We start from the raw sequence: 18,724 nt of genomic DNA on the forward strand, positions 1-18,724 counted from the left end.
TCTTTTGTAAAGTTCATGGAGGTGTAAGGTGGGACCTATATTATCTAAATGTTTGGCAAGAAGAAATGATGGATTAGTTGCTGCCCTTCATTGAAGAGCAGACAGAAGCATCATTCAGCAAAGATTACCATAGAAACTGTACCCTCGTGTTCAATGAAGGGGATTTCTGCTTCATTTCCTACCAGGATCTCAGGTGCACTGGCTTGGAAAGGGGGGAAGTGTGGAAACAAGGAGGGAAAGGCTGAAATAAGAGTGAGGGAGACAAATGTGAAGGAGAAAGTCAAATGAAAGAGAGGGAGATAAAGGAAAAGGAGAGAAGACAGAGAGAGGAAAGAACAATAGAAGGAAAAGATGTGAGGAAATAAGAAATCTATATATGTATTAGAGGACAGTGAGTGCTTAACATGGCCACTGGCTACACCTATGACACCACAATGCTAAATGACACCCTGTCCAGAGACAACCTGACCTCATTATAGCTTCAGAGAGATTTTCAACCAAAGGAGCTACCAGAGGTGTCAGTCCTGAAAGGGCATCTTGGAGTTTAAGGAAGCCTTGCTGAAAGACATAGGCCAAGCCCTTAGAACTGCCTGAGAGGCACAGGCCCAAAGAAACCAACAGTGGGGAGTAAGGAGGAGGCTCCTCCTTGGACATGATCTCCAAGCTCACATGCCTCAAAGTGTATAGAAGTTTCTGCACCTGACAAAAGGTTGGTGGATCAAAGTGATCAAAAGTTGAAAATTATCAAAAGTGATTCATGAATAATTTAAATATTTTATTTTAAATAAAAACTTATCAATGTACATCAATATTCTACCCCTTGATGGTGAGTAAAGGCCTTTCTTTGAGCATGGATGCACTGACTAGAGTCCCACACCCACAATGCCAGAGCACTGATTTCCAATTTAGATTTCTTTAAAGTAGGACCAAAACTAATAAGAAAAAAACTGTGAAGCAATCTGAGAGTGAAATATTTCTAATGATTTTTATCATCCCCTTAATGTTGCACATTGTTTTGCCTACAACCAATTTGACAGTGTGTTTGTGTGTGTGTGTATGTTTTGAAGCTTAGTTTTTAAAAATCTTTCCAAAGGATTTGTAATGATTAAAGTTCTTAGTTGCAAACAACAGGATTCATTATGACCGATTCATTAAGAAAAGGAATTTATTAAGAGATATTTGGAGACGCAGAATTTGGAGAGGGAGAAGATATACAAGTAGCTATAAACCAAATTTTCAGGAATTACACTACAGAACTGAGCTGAGAAAACTGCCACCACAGCTAACTCTGGAACCTCAACACAAAATAGATGCCCCACACCCAATCTCATGTCCATTAGTTACAGGGGCACCTGACTGACACATCCAAAGTCACAAGAGAAATGGAAATATCAGAAGGAATTTAGGGGCGCCTGGGTGGTTCAGTTGGCTAAGTGTCTGACTTTGGCTCAGATCATGATTTCATGGTTTGCGAGTTCAAGCCCCATGTTGGGCTCTGGGCTGACAGCTCAGAGTCTGCTTCAAATTCTCTGTCTCCCTCTCTCTGCTCCTCACACCCACTCACACTGTCTTTCTCTCTCTCTTTCAAAAATAAATAAACATTAAAAACTTTTTTTTTAAGTTTAAGAAGGAATTTAAAAGATCTTGGATAGTAGGACAGATGCCCATTATAACTTTTTAACCGAATATTCATAAAAATCAGCAATTCTTTCACACTTATTTTTCATTAGTTAGTTGATGAAATATTTTAACTAAATTACATAATTATAATATTAAATACAACTAGAATACAGTGGACACTGGTCATTGCCACATCTCTAGTACATGAAACAATACCCAGTCTGGAGTAGATGATCAACAAGTATCTACTGAATAAAAGAATGAACTGGAATGAATAGACATGGTAACCAGGATTCTTGCGAGCACACAACTCAAATGGTTGTAGCAGACATTCATAGGCATTATAACCCTGAAATCTTCACTGTGCTGTTGGCATCTGTTAGGGTATTTTATAGAGGAAGTAGAGAGTTTCAGTTATTTGGGGAGTTGATTAAAGAAAAGTTAATTAAGAGATATTCTACAGAAAATTTCTATACTCTTCCATTAAGGGATAGACTTTTAGGATGCGTGGTAAGATTTTTCTTTTCCTTAAAGTTTATATCCAATTATGCATAATTTTCATAACTCTATCAAACCATTATTGTACTGACCTACATTACAGTACTATGAGAAAAAGAACAGACATCCTATTTTACATTTGATGTGGCTCATTGTGAGGAAATGACTTACAATATTTATATAGCTGAAATCTGGCAAAGCCAAAACTAACTCCCAGACCTGCGTGTTCCTAGTTTGGTGTCTCTTCCACCTCATTACCTACCTTTACGCCTTTGCACAAAATGGCCCTGACAGCTCTCCAAAAATGAGTAACCTACAACATGCTGCCTTATCTCATCTCTTTGCAATAGATTCTTTTCTACAAGGTAGGAAATAAAGAAATATTGAAATTTCCATATGCTGTTTGTAAGCAAATTATCAATTCATTGAAGCTATTGTTGGATTTACCAGACTATGATGTAATTATTTGCTTCTATTTCTATCTTCCTTACTATAATGGAAATTGGGGTTGGGGAGAGATTATTCCTATTTATTCTTTGCACTCCTCCCCCCAGGCTTCTGGAGTCCCCCCAGAACTCCCCTCAGTTCTCAGGATTACCAAGAAGATGGAGAGACAAAGATAGGCTGGACATCACAGTGGGGGAAAGTGCTTTGAGAAAACACAGGTGGGTGGCTACAGAAATTCTGAAGACAGAACCAAGCCAATCAGACCAAACTAAAAGGCATAGGCCAAGTACGCTGGATCCAGGACTCATGACAGGAGACCCTCCACCCAAAACACAAAGTGGACTGGCATTCAGGAAGGACACATACAGAGGATGGGTGTGGGCTTCCCAGACCACTAGGCTAAGATTACTGTTTTCAGGAAAGGGACCTCTTCTCTTTGCCCTGAATTTGAGCAAACCTCCTAATGGAAGAGAGATTCTGCTCCTTTAAAAAGAGCAGGGTTCTGGGGGTGTCTGCCACCCAACTTTGGTGTGTGAGAGGAAGAAAGTGGAAGGCAATACAGGAACTAAAACCCTGGCACCAATTCTACTCCCCAGCATCTTCCCATAGAGCTCCCCCACCACTTCACTACCTCATTTGAAAAGGCCTGACAGAGAGGGTGCCTGGGTAGCTCAGTCAGTTGGGCATCTGCGTCTTGATTTCAGCTCAGGTCATGATCCCAGGGTCGTGGGACCCAGCCCCGTGTCAGGCTCCACACTGTGTGTGGAGCCTCCTTAAGATTTTCATTACCTCTCTCCCTCTCCCTCCTCCTTTCTCTCTGTCTCTCTCTTTCTCTGTCTCTCTCTCTTTCCCCCTCTCTCCTCCACCTTCTCTCATATAAAAAAGAGTAAAGGCCTTAATAGAGTAAGCACATCTCAGAGTAGGGGATGGAATATTCCTCTAAAAGCAGAACTATAAAAGCACCAAGGTAATTGTTTGATATATGGAGTGACTCTCTCTGAGAACTGAGTACGTAGGCAGGAGAGGAAGGTGCCTTAATGATGGGTAGAGTGTGCTTATAAGGAGGCATCAGAAATAAAAACTGAGGGTGGGTCTGCCTAATAGACTCACTCGATCATTCCACACTTGCTGCTTCAACAAATGTTCACTGCATAGTTATGGTGTGCTGGGCATTATACTAGGATACGGAAAGCACAGAGATGAATAAAAAGCAGTTTCTTAACCTCAACATACAGAAACACAGCACGTGTGTGTGTGTGTGTGTGTGTGTGTGTGTGTGTGTGTGTGTGTAGCAAGGGCAATGCAATAGATGTACTGGTTCCTAACACATATCCCCTTGGTTCTCACTGCTCTAGCACATATCTATGCATTCTACTGAATGCATCTGCAATTCTCCACCAGTCTTCTTTTCACAGCCAGGCACAGGCCAGAATTGACAAGGATTCAGTACCTCCAGGAGCAGTCCTCTGTCCTCAGCCAGTGGGAACAAGAGGATATCATTCAGCTGACTTCTCCCTGTGTGGCCGAACTCTGTACTGGCTCCCAGAGTCCCAAAGCAGGCTCCAGTCTCAATTGCCCACAGTAAACTGCTTATAATATACCTTCCATTGGCTTCCTTCACTTCCTTCTCACACACTTTCCTACCAGTACTTCTTGGAATCACTTCCCAAAATACTACTTGCACTCAAATTGCTGCCTCAGAGTTTATTTCTGGGGAAATTCTCTAATCCAGGCAATCAGTTACCAGTTCTAGGGAGGAAATGAGCACTCTAACCTAAGTTTAAAGGATGAGGACATACGTAATAGTAGAGAGAATCAAGGTGTCAGCGGGTAAGACATGCTGGCATTTTAGGCAAATATAGCAAGTGCAAAGAAAAGATACCAAAAGAACTTTCATGGTGAGTGGAGAACTTAAGGGACTTTGGAATGGCTGGGGTATAAAGTGAAGGGTGGGGAGAAGTGACAGGAGAAGTAGGAGAAACAGCATCTCCCTGCCCTGTGAGACCTCCCTAAAGAGGCTTGTTTTCTCCTGCAAAACACAGACTCAAAGCTTGGGGTCAAATGGGGCATAAGAACAATAGGATCAGCGGAATAAATCCCTTCAATCCAATTTATTTAAGAGTGCAGTGAATGAGAATAAATGGTAACTCCACTCTCCTGAACAATGCTTACAACAGGACTGTGCTAGGGTTTTCAAAAGCCCAGTTAAAATGAATAACACTTTCTCAGAAATATCACATTCTCATTATAGTTCTCTGTTCTCTTCCTCTTTCACCTGGAGAAGTCTGAGAATTAGCCCCCAAACAGCCTCTTAATGTTTTGCTAATAATACAACCCCACCTGGAAGCACCCAAGAGCAATCTGGAATAGGAAAAAAAAAAAGTTCTATTTTTAAAATGCCAGCAAAAAAAGACGCTGCCTGTGAAACTGTACCATAGAAACTGTTCACATCTAATATTTGAAAGAGCTACTGTTGGTATGAATAATTCAAAAACAGCTCCAGACAAATGATCCTGGGATTATATGGAAATAGAAAAAACCTCCGGAGTCTGCCGCTCCTTTTATTAAAGCCTGGTTCACATTGAACACTGTTTTCTCTGGGGTTATTTCTACTACAAATGAGCAGTCAATAAGGCAGAATCTCTCCACCATCACGCCGACATGGGAGCCGGAAGGGAAGTCATTTTGATCTTCTATTCATTTTTACCTTGTAAATTATTAACTAAAGTAGATTGGGTAAAAATTAAAAGTAAGCAAATTAGTCTTCATTTGTTTATTTTAATTATTTAGCAGGCTCACAAGCTTCATTACAAAATATACAGGAGGATGAATCTTCCCCTAAATATTTGTTGTTTGCTGCACAGATCTGACATAATTAAGAACTGCTAGAGGTGAGTGACATCTATACGTTAAATAAAAGGGGGTGGCTTTGGTGATCCATATTATATGGTTGACATCAGGCTCCATTCTGACTTTGTTAATTACAGCATTGCTGCCAAAATGTGTCAGAGCCATCCCAAGCAGTGAGTGCTGTATGTGTGAATGTCCCTGAAAGCTGAAATTTTATAAAACCTTTAACATTACCCATCTTAAGGAAAAGCACTTGTAAGAAAAATCCCTCTTTTACAATCACATTTTGGCTCTCAATGTGTTAATAAAGCCATTAGGTAGAGGTGATTTTGCAATGTCAAAAAAAAATGACTTTGATGGCGAGAGAATCCTTGATGAAAAATTTCACTACCATTAATGCCTCTAAGAAGTAAATAGGACTTCTCGGTTTCCACGTATTTAAGTTAATGGGTCACTTCATACTAGAAAGATGTCAATATGTAGGAGCTATCAGATAAAATGAGTCTGGATATTTAAGCTTGCATCTTACAGATTCTCTCAAGAATATCCCAAATGAAGTTTTCAGTTTGTACATAAAATAAACACACTGAGAACTGACACCAGGGGATCATATCAGATATATACATTTATTACTCCTGTCGCCTAATAAATGTGCTTATTTAATCATCATCTTTCAAAATACTCAACATGTAACATAATAGTGTGGGGAAATTGGGGCAAAGGGACAATAAGGTTAGAAAATAAAAAGAGAACTAGGAAGGAGGCCGTGAGATCTTGTACAAGGTCTCAAATTTGGCTCTGAGCTTCCTAGCAGCCAAAGATAAAGAGGAAATATTATTTTCAGGAGGAAACATTTATTTTAAGAGGAAACATTCATTTTTAAGATTAGTTATAAGAGTCATAGAACCCATGAGAAAAAAGACGAGTAAATGAAGAACAAAGTAAATGTAACAATATAGCCAAGTCAGATGTTATTCAGCTTAGTTCAACAAAAGAACATACCAGAATATGTAGAATGCTATAAATTAATGGTTCTCAAACTATAGCTTATTAAGTATCACCTGGAAAACTTAGAGAAGCGCAACTGTTGGATCCCACCTCTAGAGATTCTGATTTAGTAGGTTTAGACTGGGGCCAAAAATATGCATTTTGGACAAGTTCCCAGGTGCTCCAGATGCTGCTGGCTCTGAGGCCACACTCTGAGAACCATAGCATAAATGGATTTGCCATTTTATAGTTCTTTCACTATAGTTAGCATTCTTAGAGACTTTATGCCATGCCCTTTCTTGTACGTTTCAGAGAGAGATCCAGGTGTAAAAATTGTGTAGACAAGAATTCATATATTGGTTATCTTGGAATAAACCAAGACACTTGATAAAAAATTCAATCACAGTAATTATTTCATAACATTAATTCTTACATCACATCCCTCTTCTTAATAACCCACCCCCAATCTAACCATCTAACTTTTCTAAAAGACAAGTTGTAGAAGGATTGACTGAGATTTGTGTAAAGTCACCAAGTCTGTTTGCAGGATGTTCAGAACCTAGGTCAAGTTCAATCCCTAACAAGAACATAACGTTCTGAGAAGGAGAACAGATAAAGTCAATGAAATTGATACTTGTTACTCAGAGGTCTTGGATTTTCTGCCCTGATGTGAAAACATCACCTATTATTCTGTCTCAAGATACCATGAAGAAGGGGAGAAGCAAAGGTAACAGATGCAAAGTAAAGTGCAGGGCTTCAGCTGAGCACATGCTTTACATCCTGCTGCAAATGATAGCCCTTATGCTATAATGAATATTTTAAGAAAAGTCCAAATTCCAGAAACAAATAAATAATGCCCCTTTCCACTAAATAACTGCTTCCGTGCATTCTCCCATTATTAAATTAAAAGAGCTCAAAAAGAGCTCATTTTGCTATGAACACTTAACTCCAGTAAAAATTAGCATAAATTCTACATTGACATATTGAAAGGAAATTACACACTTGAACAATGAATAGAATTTACTCAAGGCTAAATCCCAGCATTGAATGAGGAATGTTATTTAATTCACAGATGCTGAAAACTCTGTGTGCAAAAACAGGAATATAGTCTTTGCTCATTTATTTAAAAAAATTTTTTAATGTTTATTTATTTTTGAGAGAGAGAGAGAGAGAGAGAGCGAGCATGAGCAGGGGAGGGGCAGAGAGATAAGGAGACACAAAATCCAAAGCAGGCTCCAGGCTCTCAGCTGTCTGCACAGAGCCCACGTGGGGCCCGAACCCTCGAACCTTAGCATCATGACCTGAGCTGAAGTCACACTCTCAACCAACTGAGCCACCCAGACACCCCTGTTCATTTATTTAAATAACTGACATTTATTTTAATTATTTATGATAATTCCTCAAAGTGTATTTTTAATAATAATGAAGTCTTAGGAAGCTGAGCCCACCTGACAGCCCTTGACTAATCTTGGCTGAAAGATGTGATGGAATCACAAAGTTCTTAGGGAGAATTACACAGCTTATGAATTAATGAAGTTAAGAATTAACATATTTCTTTTACATCTCAGGCTTTTATTTATACAGCTGAAAATATATTTTAAACCACTATAGCCCTTTCTGATTCTAATATTATGCTCTTATGAACTACTTGGCTGAGAGGTTGTTTTGTTCTGACATGAGAAATCTAAAGTCCCAGGAAGTTAAAGGATTTGTCCAAGGTTAAACACAGTGTACGTGTCAGAGCCAGGTTCAAAACTTGTATGTTCATACTCTTGACTTTGACCGCTCACTGTGGCACCAATCCTGTGTGGGAGCAGGATTGGAAGACTGTATTATAAAGAGTAGAATTCACCTCTCTTCATTTTTTCATATGACTGAAATTTTTTTAATGTTTTATTTTTTGAGAGAGCACAAGTAGGGGAGGGGCAGAGAAAGAGGGAGAGAGGATCTGAAGCAGGCTCTGTGCTGATAGCAGCACCTGATGTGGGGCTTGAACTCATGAACCACGAGATCATAACCTGAGCCAAAGTTGGACGCTCAATAGACTGTGTCACCCAGGAACCCCATATGACTGAAATCTAAAACCTGAAGGGTCACAACAGGCAAGGAGGCCCTGTGTCACCTGTTGTGAAAAAAGTGGTTGTACGCTGCTTGGTATTTGATTCTACCGCATTTATACTGCTTCCTCCTTTTTTTCACATTCTGATTTTGAGCAGCTACAAATGTTTATTTCCAAAGCCTTCCCAACATCACCTACACCCAAACCCAGGTGTCTATTTGACATACCTCTAAGCTATGTCAAGTTGAGCTCCTGCCTTCCAAAGGTCAATAATGTAAGTGAAGAGTGAAGAGCATTTCTACATATGGTATCAATCTCTAAGACTGTAAATGGCCAATGTAATCAACTCTTTTTAATCACAATTGTATGCATTTCCCTCACATTTTTCTTCCCTCTATCCTACCTCCACACACCTATCAAGATCCTTCTTGCCCTTATTTTTCTCCCAAATATCTCCTTCATCAAACCTTGAGGCAGAAACAGCTATTCAATGGCCCTGATGATTATACAACTCACATCAACCTGTAGGTTGTCTTGTGTGTAGTTAATGCCTCATAAACATATGTACAGTTTATTGATATTTATTGAATTTACTAAAATATCTGGAGCCTGGTATAAAGGATCAATAAAAATTTGTTGAGGGGCGCCTGGGTGGCGCAGTCGGTTAAGCGTCCGACTTCAGCCAGGTCACGATCTCGCGGTCCCGGAGTTCGAGCCCCGCATCAGGCTGTGGGCTGATGGCTCAGAGCCTGGAGCCTGTTTCTGATTCTGTGTCTCCCTCTCTCTCTGCCCCTCCCCCGTTCATGCTCTGTCTCTCTCTGTCCCAAAAATAAATAAACGTTGAAAAAAAATTAAAAAAAAAAAAAAAAAGAAAAAAAATTTGTTGAATTAAAGAATGGATAAACAGTTGGAGAAATGAATGAACAGATGAATAAATACATAAAAATGAATTGATATATCTACTTTTTCTCCAGATAAGTCTTTTTCCTATCATTTCAAAAAATATGTTTAATAAAGCACAGTGCTGAGAACTATTTCAAGATTCACAATGTTCCCTGTCACAAAAATTTCTTTTACAATTTATATTCACTGTCCTGTTCCTAGAGAAGGAAAAGAAAATCTCTGGGGAATTTTAAGTCTGGGACATTTTTTGCTACCCATGTAACAAAAACATTTCACTGCTTCTTCTCAAATGCAAATGACTTATTTGTGATCACTGTGGATGACTTAACAGCAAACTTATAAGATGACTCTACCCCTGAGTAGATCAATCATAAATGCCCTCCTCAGCCCTGCATGCCTTTTCCTCAGTCTGACCAGCTTCTCCATCACTCTCTTCAACATATTCATTTCCCGTCTTCATTTTCTATCTATATTGGTAGGGAATCACCATAGCAACAATCTGAAATAAATCAATTCAGCTACTATTTTCCAGATGTTACAGCCTTGTTCAGAGGTCAGATTTCAAAGAAAGCAAAAGACTGAAGATCTTGACAGATGAAGGAAGCAGAATTTTCTACTAACCTGAATAACACCAATGAAAGGAACCAGAAGTTTCTCATTGCTTCCAGCTCAGAGTAAGTCAGCTGGAAAGAAAGGTGGCAGGGAGGAGGAGTGGGAGAATTGAGAAAGAAATGAAGAAGGAAAGAAAAGAAAAGAATATGATCATTAAGATTTGCTTCTACAGAGGGGCACCTGGGTGGCTCAGTCAGTTAAACATCTAACTTTGGCTCAGGTCATGATCCCACAGTTCACGAGTTCGACTTCCATGTTAGGCTCTGGACTGACAGCCTGGAGCCTGCTTCAGATTCTGTGTCTCCCTCTCTCTGTCCCTCCCCTGCTCACGCTCTGTCTCTCTCTCTCAAAAATAAAATAAAAGAGAAACATTAAAAAATGTTTTAAAAAGATTTCTACACTTTTTTTAATGTTTATTTTTGAGAGAAAGAGAGAGCAAGGGAGGGGCAGAGAGAGAAAGGGAGATACAGAATCTGAAGCTAGCTCCAGACTCTGAACTGTCAGCACAGAGCCCAACACGGGGCTCGAACTCACAAACTGTGAGATCATGACCTGAGCCAAAGTCAGACACTTAACCAAATGAGCCACTCAGGCATCCCTCCTTCTACAGAAACTTTTAATCATTTGTGAGCAATGCTGGAAGAAAAGGTAGAAATAATTTGAAAAAATTAAAAGCAGATAAATGGGGCACCTGGGTGACTCAGTCAGTTAAGCATCTGACTTCAGTTCAGGTCATGATCTCGTGGTTTGTGGCTTCGAGCCCTGCATCAGGTTCTGTACTGACAGCTCAGAGCCTAGATTCTGTGTCTCCCTCTCTCTCTATCCCTCCCCTGCTTGTGCTCTCTCTCTCTCTCAAAAATAAATAAATGTTAAAAATTTTTAAAAAGAGGATAAACATTTTCATTATTTGACATGAAGCCATTCATTTCTTCATATCCAATTCTTTAAAGATAAAGAAATTTCCTTTAATGATAAGTCATTGATTTATTTCCTCTTATAGGTAGTGAGGTTATCTTTTCTGCCTGAAGAAGATACCAAGATCCTGCTAAGATCTACCCATTGTACAATAGGAACTGTATGTGTGTGTGTGTGTGTGTGTATGTATGTCCATAGATAGAGTTTAGCAGAAAGACTGAAAATAGACCAGAAGTCAATAGATCTGGGAATTAGTTGTGGCTCAATCGCTTACCCAGCAATGTGACCAGGAAGAGGTCATGTAGCATCTCTGATCCTCAATATTTCATCAATGAATAAGACTCATATTATCTGTCAGCTTATAAGATTGTTGTGAGGACTAGTGAGATAATGTGCATGAAAGTATTTGCCCACCAAAACATTGTTCCACCTATGGCTGGTATCAGAATTCCTTATGATTCCTAAATCATGCCAAAAGTTTGCTGGCTGTTCTATACTTTAAATCCACAAAACCTTCAAATCTAGAATGCTTGCACACCACTGAAGACTCCAGATAAGTATTTTTGCATAATCATAGTAAAAGTGAAGTATCAAGAGGCTTCGGTTCTACTGTTGGATCTGCAAGTGAATAAATATGCAAGCCTGCATGGGTCACCTCAACTATGACAGCATCAATGTCCTCTCTGATTTCTAGTATAGTTCCCAGCTCCACTATTGCTGTAGAGCACAGTAAGAATTAACTGGTTAGAATTTCGAACAAAATGCTTTCTCCTACTTATTTTAGAGATAATTATTTACATTTCATACTCTTCTTCCTCCAACCTATAAAGACCACTTAGGCAACTACTGTTTAGCTTCTCTTCCCCAACCTTTACCCTGTATCTCTGAGGAGAAAAAGTGTCCATGGAGCAGAACACTTGTTCTGCAGGAAAGTACAATAAAAGAAAGAATAATTAAATGATAAAAACAAAAATCAGCATACATGAGAAAGGAGGTTCTTCTGGGATGGGGAGTAGGATCAGAAGGTTGAGGCTACTGCATAGTAGAAATAACACTAAGAATCTGTGTGGACTTCTTTAAATGAGAGAAATACAAATGAAGAAGTTACTTAGGAGCCGATTCTTTAAATGTAGCCCTGTTCTTGACCATGTGAGTCACAGCTTTACAAGCATTACATACCAAATGCTATGAGTTACTTCTTCAAACCTCACCATTTGGCTATGTGACATTGAGATGGTGACTTCAGTGCTTTGTTCTAAAAACATAAATTTCCTTTCTCAAGAGCTGGTGTATGGGTATGCTGCATAAGTCTAATGGTTGATGTGTGCAGTAATATACCCAAAATAATATACCCAGTTTGTCCAAATGCGATTGCCTCTTACATTTTCATGGAAATAATTTTGAGCACAATGATGACAAACACAAGGCCACTTAACCTAACAAAACCTAATATATATCATTATAGAAATATATATCAAAGGCTTATATACAACAATTATAGTAGCCCCAGATACTGCGTGTCTGTAACTTAAGAAATGAGTTATAGTAATCAAAATATTAAGACTATTAAAAGACTCAATGGGATATAAGAAAGCCAGTATTACAGACATGGAGCCATCATTTGGCACTACGTCCTTTTTTTATTATTATTATTATTTTTAACATCTATTCATTTTTGAGAGTGAAAGAGACAGAGCATGAGTGGGGGGAGGGGCAGAGTGAGTGGGAGACACAGAATCAGAATCAGGCTCCAGGCTGAGCTGTCAGCACAGAGCTCTACACAGGGCTCGAACTCACGGACCGCAAGATCATGACTTGAGCTGAAGTTGGACACTTAACCGACTGGCCACACAGGCACCCCGGCACTACGTTCTAAAAACAAAATAAAATAAAAGTTCTGTCTCTGAGTCAGTGCATGGCCTTTGGGTGACAGCTTCCTTCTTAGCACCTACCATCATCAATACCTAAAGAATACACTCCTCTCACTGATTGCCCTTAGGGCCCTGGATATCTACTGTAAAGAACACAAGATCCCACATTCTCCTGGGGTGCTAACAACAAGCAGTTGTCACCTCTGAACAATCCTCAGGAGCCTTTAGGAAATTAGACTAAACCATGATCAGCTTAACTGAAAGTCATAGGCTTTTGACTAAAACTATGAATTAAAAAAACAAAATTGAATCAAATATTAATCCTCCATTTCAAGGAATTGTGACAATCAGTTATTCAAATGGAGGAAACAATAATAATGTAGTCAGGCTTTACAGAGGCAGGACTGGTAAGTCCTGCAAAATGCAAGGTAAGTGATTACTCCATACCTCAAGTTACTCAAACCAACTGAGGAACAAACACTGAAAGGACACTGATCCTTTATTTATTTATTTATTTTTAGCAATAACAAAGAGGTACAACTAGAACTGATTAAATTGTACACACTCAAAGTAATCAATGGGCAATGGGACATGTTCTAATATGTCATCATAATTTATTCTATAAAAAGTAGACACATTCATGACTTCATATAATTAAAGCCTGAGTGTATGGGATGTCTTTAAGGGTCTATCATAGGGAAGCAGGGTCTGTCATAGGGAAGAAATGTCAAGAATTTCCAGCAAACCATAAGGAACTGGGAAGATAAAGGAAGGATTTTCTCCTACAGGTTTGAAATGGAGCATAGCCTTACCAATACCTTGATTTCAGACTTGTAGTCTCCAGAACTGTGAGGTAATAAATTTATGTTGTTTTAAGCCACTTAGTTTGTGCTATTTTGTTATAGCAATCTTGGGGAACTGACAGAGATAGACACCATAATTCTCTTTTTACAGATGAGAAAACTGAGGCACTGGGCAGTAGACAATATGCCTAATGTTTCACTTTCAGTGTGTGGCAGAGGCAGGAGAGAAACTCAAGTACTTTCATTCTGGAGCCTGCACTTGGAAACCCTATATATTCCTGCCCCTATGTTGAACTCTTTTTTTCACATTTAATGCTTTGCTCTTAGATGTCTCTATGGAAACAATCTAATGATTTAGCATTATGGACATGTGCCAAAAATTTTAAAGTATAGTACTATTCAAAAAACTAAAGATTCTTGAGGTCCGTAACAAGCTCAGCATGTAATCCACAGACCTTTGCACACAATCTGTATAGCACTCCATCCACAATTGTCCATTTCCAGGCCTTCCCTTTCTACTCCTGGGGTTGCTGATCAATGGGAGTCAGACTGGGAGTCAGAATATATTTTTTGTTGCCCTTTTAAAACTTTGTGAAACTATTCTGTATAATACAATAGATGAACGTCAAAATCTACAGAATATACAACACCTAGTATAATGTAAACCCAGGATTCTGGGTAATAATGATATGTCGATGTAGTCTCATCATCTGTAACAAAAGTACCACTCTGGTGGGGGATGTTCATAATGAAGCTTTGTGTGTGCAGGCAGGGGCAGGGGAAACTATACTCAATTTTGTTGTGAACCTAAAATTGCCTAAAAAATAAAGTTTATTTACAAAATGTTTAACTTTATCCTACCATTTTCAAAAAATATGGCTTTTGGGTGCTCATCACTGCATGTGAAACTTTAAGCAGCATGTGTTTGATTGTGATATAACTTCATTAGTAAAATGGCCCTAATACAGCATCTTAATTCTAATCCTCACATGATCTGTGATACAGCTTTAGGAAAGCACTGAGTGCAAGCTCAAGTAGAGACTGTAAGTTCTCAGTAAATATTTTTTTTGCATTTTATTTTATTTTATTTTATTTTTTAATATGAAATTTATTGACAAATTGGTTTCCATACAACACCCAGTGCTCATCCCAAAAGGTGCCCTCCTCAATACCCATCACCCACCCTCTCCTCCCTCCCACCCCCCATCAACCCTCAGTTTGTTTTCAGTTTTTAACAGTCTCTTATGCTTTGGCTCTCTCCCACTCTAACCTCTTTTTTTTTTTTTCCTTCCCCTCCCCCATGGGTTCCTGTTAAGTTTCTCAGGATCCACATAAGAGTGAAACCATATGGTATCTGTCTTTCTCTGTATGGCTTATTTCACTTAGCATCACACTCTCCAGTTCCATCCACATTGCTACAAAAGGCCATATTTCATTTTTTCTCATTGCCACGTAATATTCCATTGTGTATATAAACCACAATTTCTTTATCCATTCATCAGTTGATGGATATTTAGGCTCTTTCAAGGCCTGCCTCATTGACAGTTGCTTCAAGTAGGGGTAAATACGTGAGGAGGATCTTTCTGTTGAGTTGCCTCTCAATGGGTGTTCCTGACCACTGCTTCTGGACTCCTGGGATCCTTAGCAAGTCCATTAGGCATTTCCCCTACTTTTCTCCACAGCGATTACTCCAACAGTTGCCAACCTGTTATCCCCAGCTACCGAGCAGGGTCAGGCAGCCAAGCAGGACTCTGGCAAGTAGACTTTAGCCTTCAGGGAAGAATGGTGGAACCAGGCCTCATGGAGGGGATCATTTATCAGTCTGACCGTAAAGATATGTATAAATAATACCAGAAAAAAGGAAACTCCATGCATAGGTGTGAGAATTTGAGATGCATCCAAGTCGCAGTCTCATAGTAAAGGGGCTAATAATATGCTTTTATATAAAATGTATTTTTTCCAACTACACTATTTTCAAATATAGTTCTATAAAAAGTAAATACATGCAAAAATAGCTAATTGATTTATTTTTTTAATTGTTACTTCGGGGCCAAAGTGTTGACAGAACTTAGGATTCACTTTTTCATAATATGCCAATGCCAGTGTACAGATATAAATAAAAATGTTAAATAAAAATCCAACATGCTTACAAAGCAGAGCTCAAGGAAGAAAAAACATGTTCCTTGATTTCATATCCTTTCCTTACTCAGGAAAAACCTATTTTGTATATAAAGATATGAATGCAAATATATAGAGTTACTTAAATGTTAGTTAGGTTTCTTAAGAAAAGAAAGGCATTGTTTCAAGGCATTAGAGAAAAGATAATTGTTTGATTCTAGGCCAAGTGACAAACAGATCCTAGATCTTATTTTCAGGATCTCGCTCTTGGAAGTAAATAACTGCTCTTCATATAAGAATCAATAGCTGTTTTATGAATAAATTCCCAAATTACTTCTTATTAAAGAGTACTACCAACAAATATGGATACTGTCAAAAATGAAATATCAAGTCTATAGTATCAATCTCAAATATAAAAGAAGATAGTCTCACCTAAAAGCATGGGAACATACCTACCAGGTAAATTTAGATGCTAGCAGGAATATAAGGTGAACATAAACATACCCAATCATATAACGCACACATACAACTTTGACATGGGCCTGTACTAATGACCAACTTCTCAATCAAGTATTGGTTTAGACTCTAGCCAGTACCAGAGCCCAGTTATCTAATTTGCTGTTAAATTCAATACTAATAGGTCTAAGCACACACAGAGTATTCAGAACAAGGTTTTACTTTGGAAGAAATATAGGTAAGCACAGAATATCTTGAGCTATATGAACACAGGCTTCAATTCTGATTTCACTGTGATTAACTGTAAACACTTGGGTAAATCAGGTACTTTTTCTAAATTTTAAGGAATTTTCATCTTTAAAAAAGAAAACAAACAATAGTTAACATTGACTCCAAAGTGCTATTAGGAGGATGAAATTCTGTATGAGCAGGGTGGAATGCCTGGCAGATTTTTGGGAACATGCAGAAGGCCCTTACCTCCTAGCCTACCTTCAGCTAATGACATTTCCAAGAAAACATTCACATTAATCCTCTGCCCTCAGAGAGAGGCAGGAAAATCCAGATTCTAAATCCTTGTGAAGAAACTGGGCCTCACATTGCCAGTTGTGTTTGTGGGACATGACAAGTCCCCAGCATCTCAGGCCTCTGCCTCTTTATGTGTAAACTGAGGACTATAATTATATTTACTTCCCACAACTGTGATGAAAATATTGAATGAGTGCTGCTTATGAAATTAATCTCCAAATTTCAAAGTACTGTACTCTGAAAATATTGTGATTTTTGGTATATATAAAAACAAAAGGAAGATACATAGAAACACCAGGAGTTAAGTTGGAATGATAAAAATCTTGTGCCATCTGTTTTGCTTTTAAAGTTTGCCTTTAAAAAATATTGTTAAGGTTAACACTTGATCTTAGCCAAAAGGCCGAGAAGTGATATTGTTAAGGTTAAGAAAACTTTGTTGTTGTTGTTTTAATTTTAACATTTATTTCTTTTTGAGAGACAGAGAGAGACAGAGCACAAGTTGGGGAGGGGCAGAGAGAGAGGGAGACACAGAATCAGAAGCCGCTCCAGGCTCTGAGTTGTCAGCATAGAGGCCCGCCGTGGGGCTCGAACTCACAAACTTCGAGATCATGACCTGAGCCAAAGTCGCACTCTTAACCAACTGAGCCACCCAGGCACCCCAAAACTTTGTTGTTTTTTTAAAGAGACTCATTATACTTTTTACATTGAAAACATGAGATTAAAAAAAAAAAAAGACTCCCTAAAACAGAGTCATTTCTTATTGATGTTAGAATCATGTCATTTATAAAAAAGGTACTAATAAGCTCACAACTTAATCCAAAGAGATTAGGCATGTGGCCTTGAAACTTAAAATGAAAAGGTCTGAATGCTATGTCCACCCAAAATTTTAAAACCTAACCCTGAATATGATGGTATTAAGAGGTGAGGTCTTTGGGAGGTGATTAGTTTATGAGGATGGAGTCCTCATGAATGGGATTAGTGCCCTTATAAAAGAGGTCTGACAGAACTCCCTTGCCCCTTCTGCCATGGGAGCACAGAAGGAAGGGAGCCATCAATAAAGAATTGAGTCCCCACAAGGCATAGAATCTGCCAGCACCCTGATTCTGGACTTCCAAGGCTCCAGAAATGTAAGTAATAAAGGTCTGTGCTTGAGAAGCTACCAGTCACTGCTATTTTATTGTAGAAGCCTATGTGGACTAACAGTCAATAAGTCAAAAATAAATAATGGCAAAATTCTAGAATTCAAAAGTGTCATTAAAAGATAAATCAGAGATACTGTCCCAAATTTTTTGCTACTAAAAAAATTGATAAAAATAAGAAATATTTTTGATAAAAATATGAAACTTCAAGGGAAAAATGTTTAAAAAAACAAATCCTTAGGTATTATTCATAGATTGCTATATGAAGTACAAAGGTCAGATCACTTGCTGTGGAATATTCATTAATACTCTTGGTAACCTTCACTCACAAAGAAGTATGAAGATCACATCATTAGCTCTAGGTATTATTTTTCAACAATAAGTAAACTTGAGTCAAAGGATTTTCTAAAGCTTTAATGCAGTCCTTAATACTGCACTTGCTAGCATCACCTGACACAGAAACATTCGTGATATTCGTGCTGTTAATTTCTACGATGCTGAAGAACACAAAACAGCTTGGAGGTGACAAGATCTGAAGTTAATTCATAATCCTGTCTTTACCCTACCCTGGTTGGATGAAGTGAGTCTTTTACCTCAGATGCTTTCCCATTTTTGCTTATAAAGTAGCACCAAAATGCTCTCTGAAGGGAGCACACTTACAGCTCCACCAACAAAAACCAGATGTGGCCATGAGAAATGTCAAACTTAATTCAAAATGGAATTATTCCCACAGAGACATGGCAATTTACTCTCTGTGTGATTTGAGGAGGTTCCTCAACTTTTGTGGACCATATTACATTATCATTTTAATGGGAGTAATACTTCCTTTCCTCACGGGGCTGTACTAAAATACCCAATTTCTTTATGAAGAAAAAGATTTCACTGTGATGAAAGAGTCACAGTACTGATGAAGTTGGAGAA

At 38.5% G+C, this 18,724-nt stretch overlaps 1 long non-coding RNA gene across 3 annotated transcripts; it reads left to right on the forward strand.

The window, feature by feature from the left end:
* Window positions 1-370: 370 nt before the first annotated feature.
* LOC109491415 lies at window positions 371-12,634 on the forward strand. 3 transcript variants are annotated; one of them, XR_006585318.1, is made up of 4 exons: window positions 371-709; window positions 2,673-2,783; window positions 5,356-5,456; window positions 10,977-12,634. It is a non-coding gene; the product is annotated as an uncharacterized LOC109491415 (long non-coding RNA). The 3 variants fall into 3 exon arrangements; XR_002144736.3 differs by lacking the exon at window positions 10,977-12,634 and adding an exon at window positions 9,883-10,164 and having other exon boundaries at window positions 372-709; XR_002144737.3 differs by lacking the exon at window positions 10,977-12,634 and adding an exon at window positions 9,897-10,164 and having other exon boundaries at window positions 372-709.
* Window positions 12,635-18,724: the final 6,090 nt, after the last annotated feature.

This window comes from Felis catus, chromosome C2 (assembly GCF_018350175.1).
Source record: "Felis catus isolate Fca126 chromosome C2, F.catus_Fca126_mat1.0, whole genome shotgun sequence".
In the NCBI taxonomy this organism is placed as follows: Eukaryota; Metazoa; Chordata; class Mammalia; order Carnivora; family Felidae; genus Felis; species Felis catus.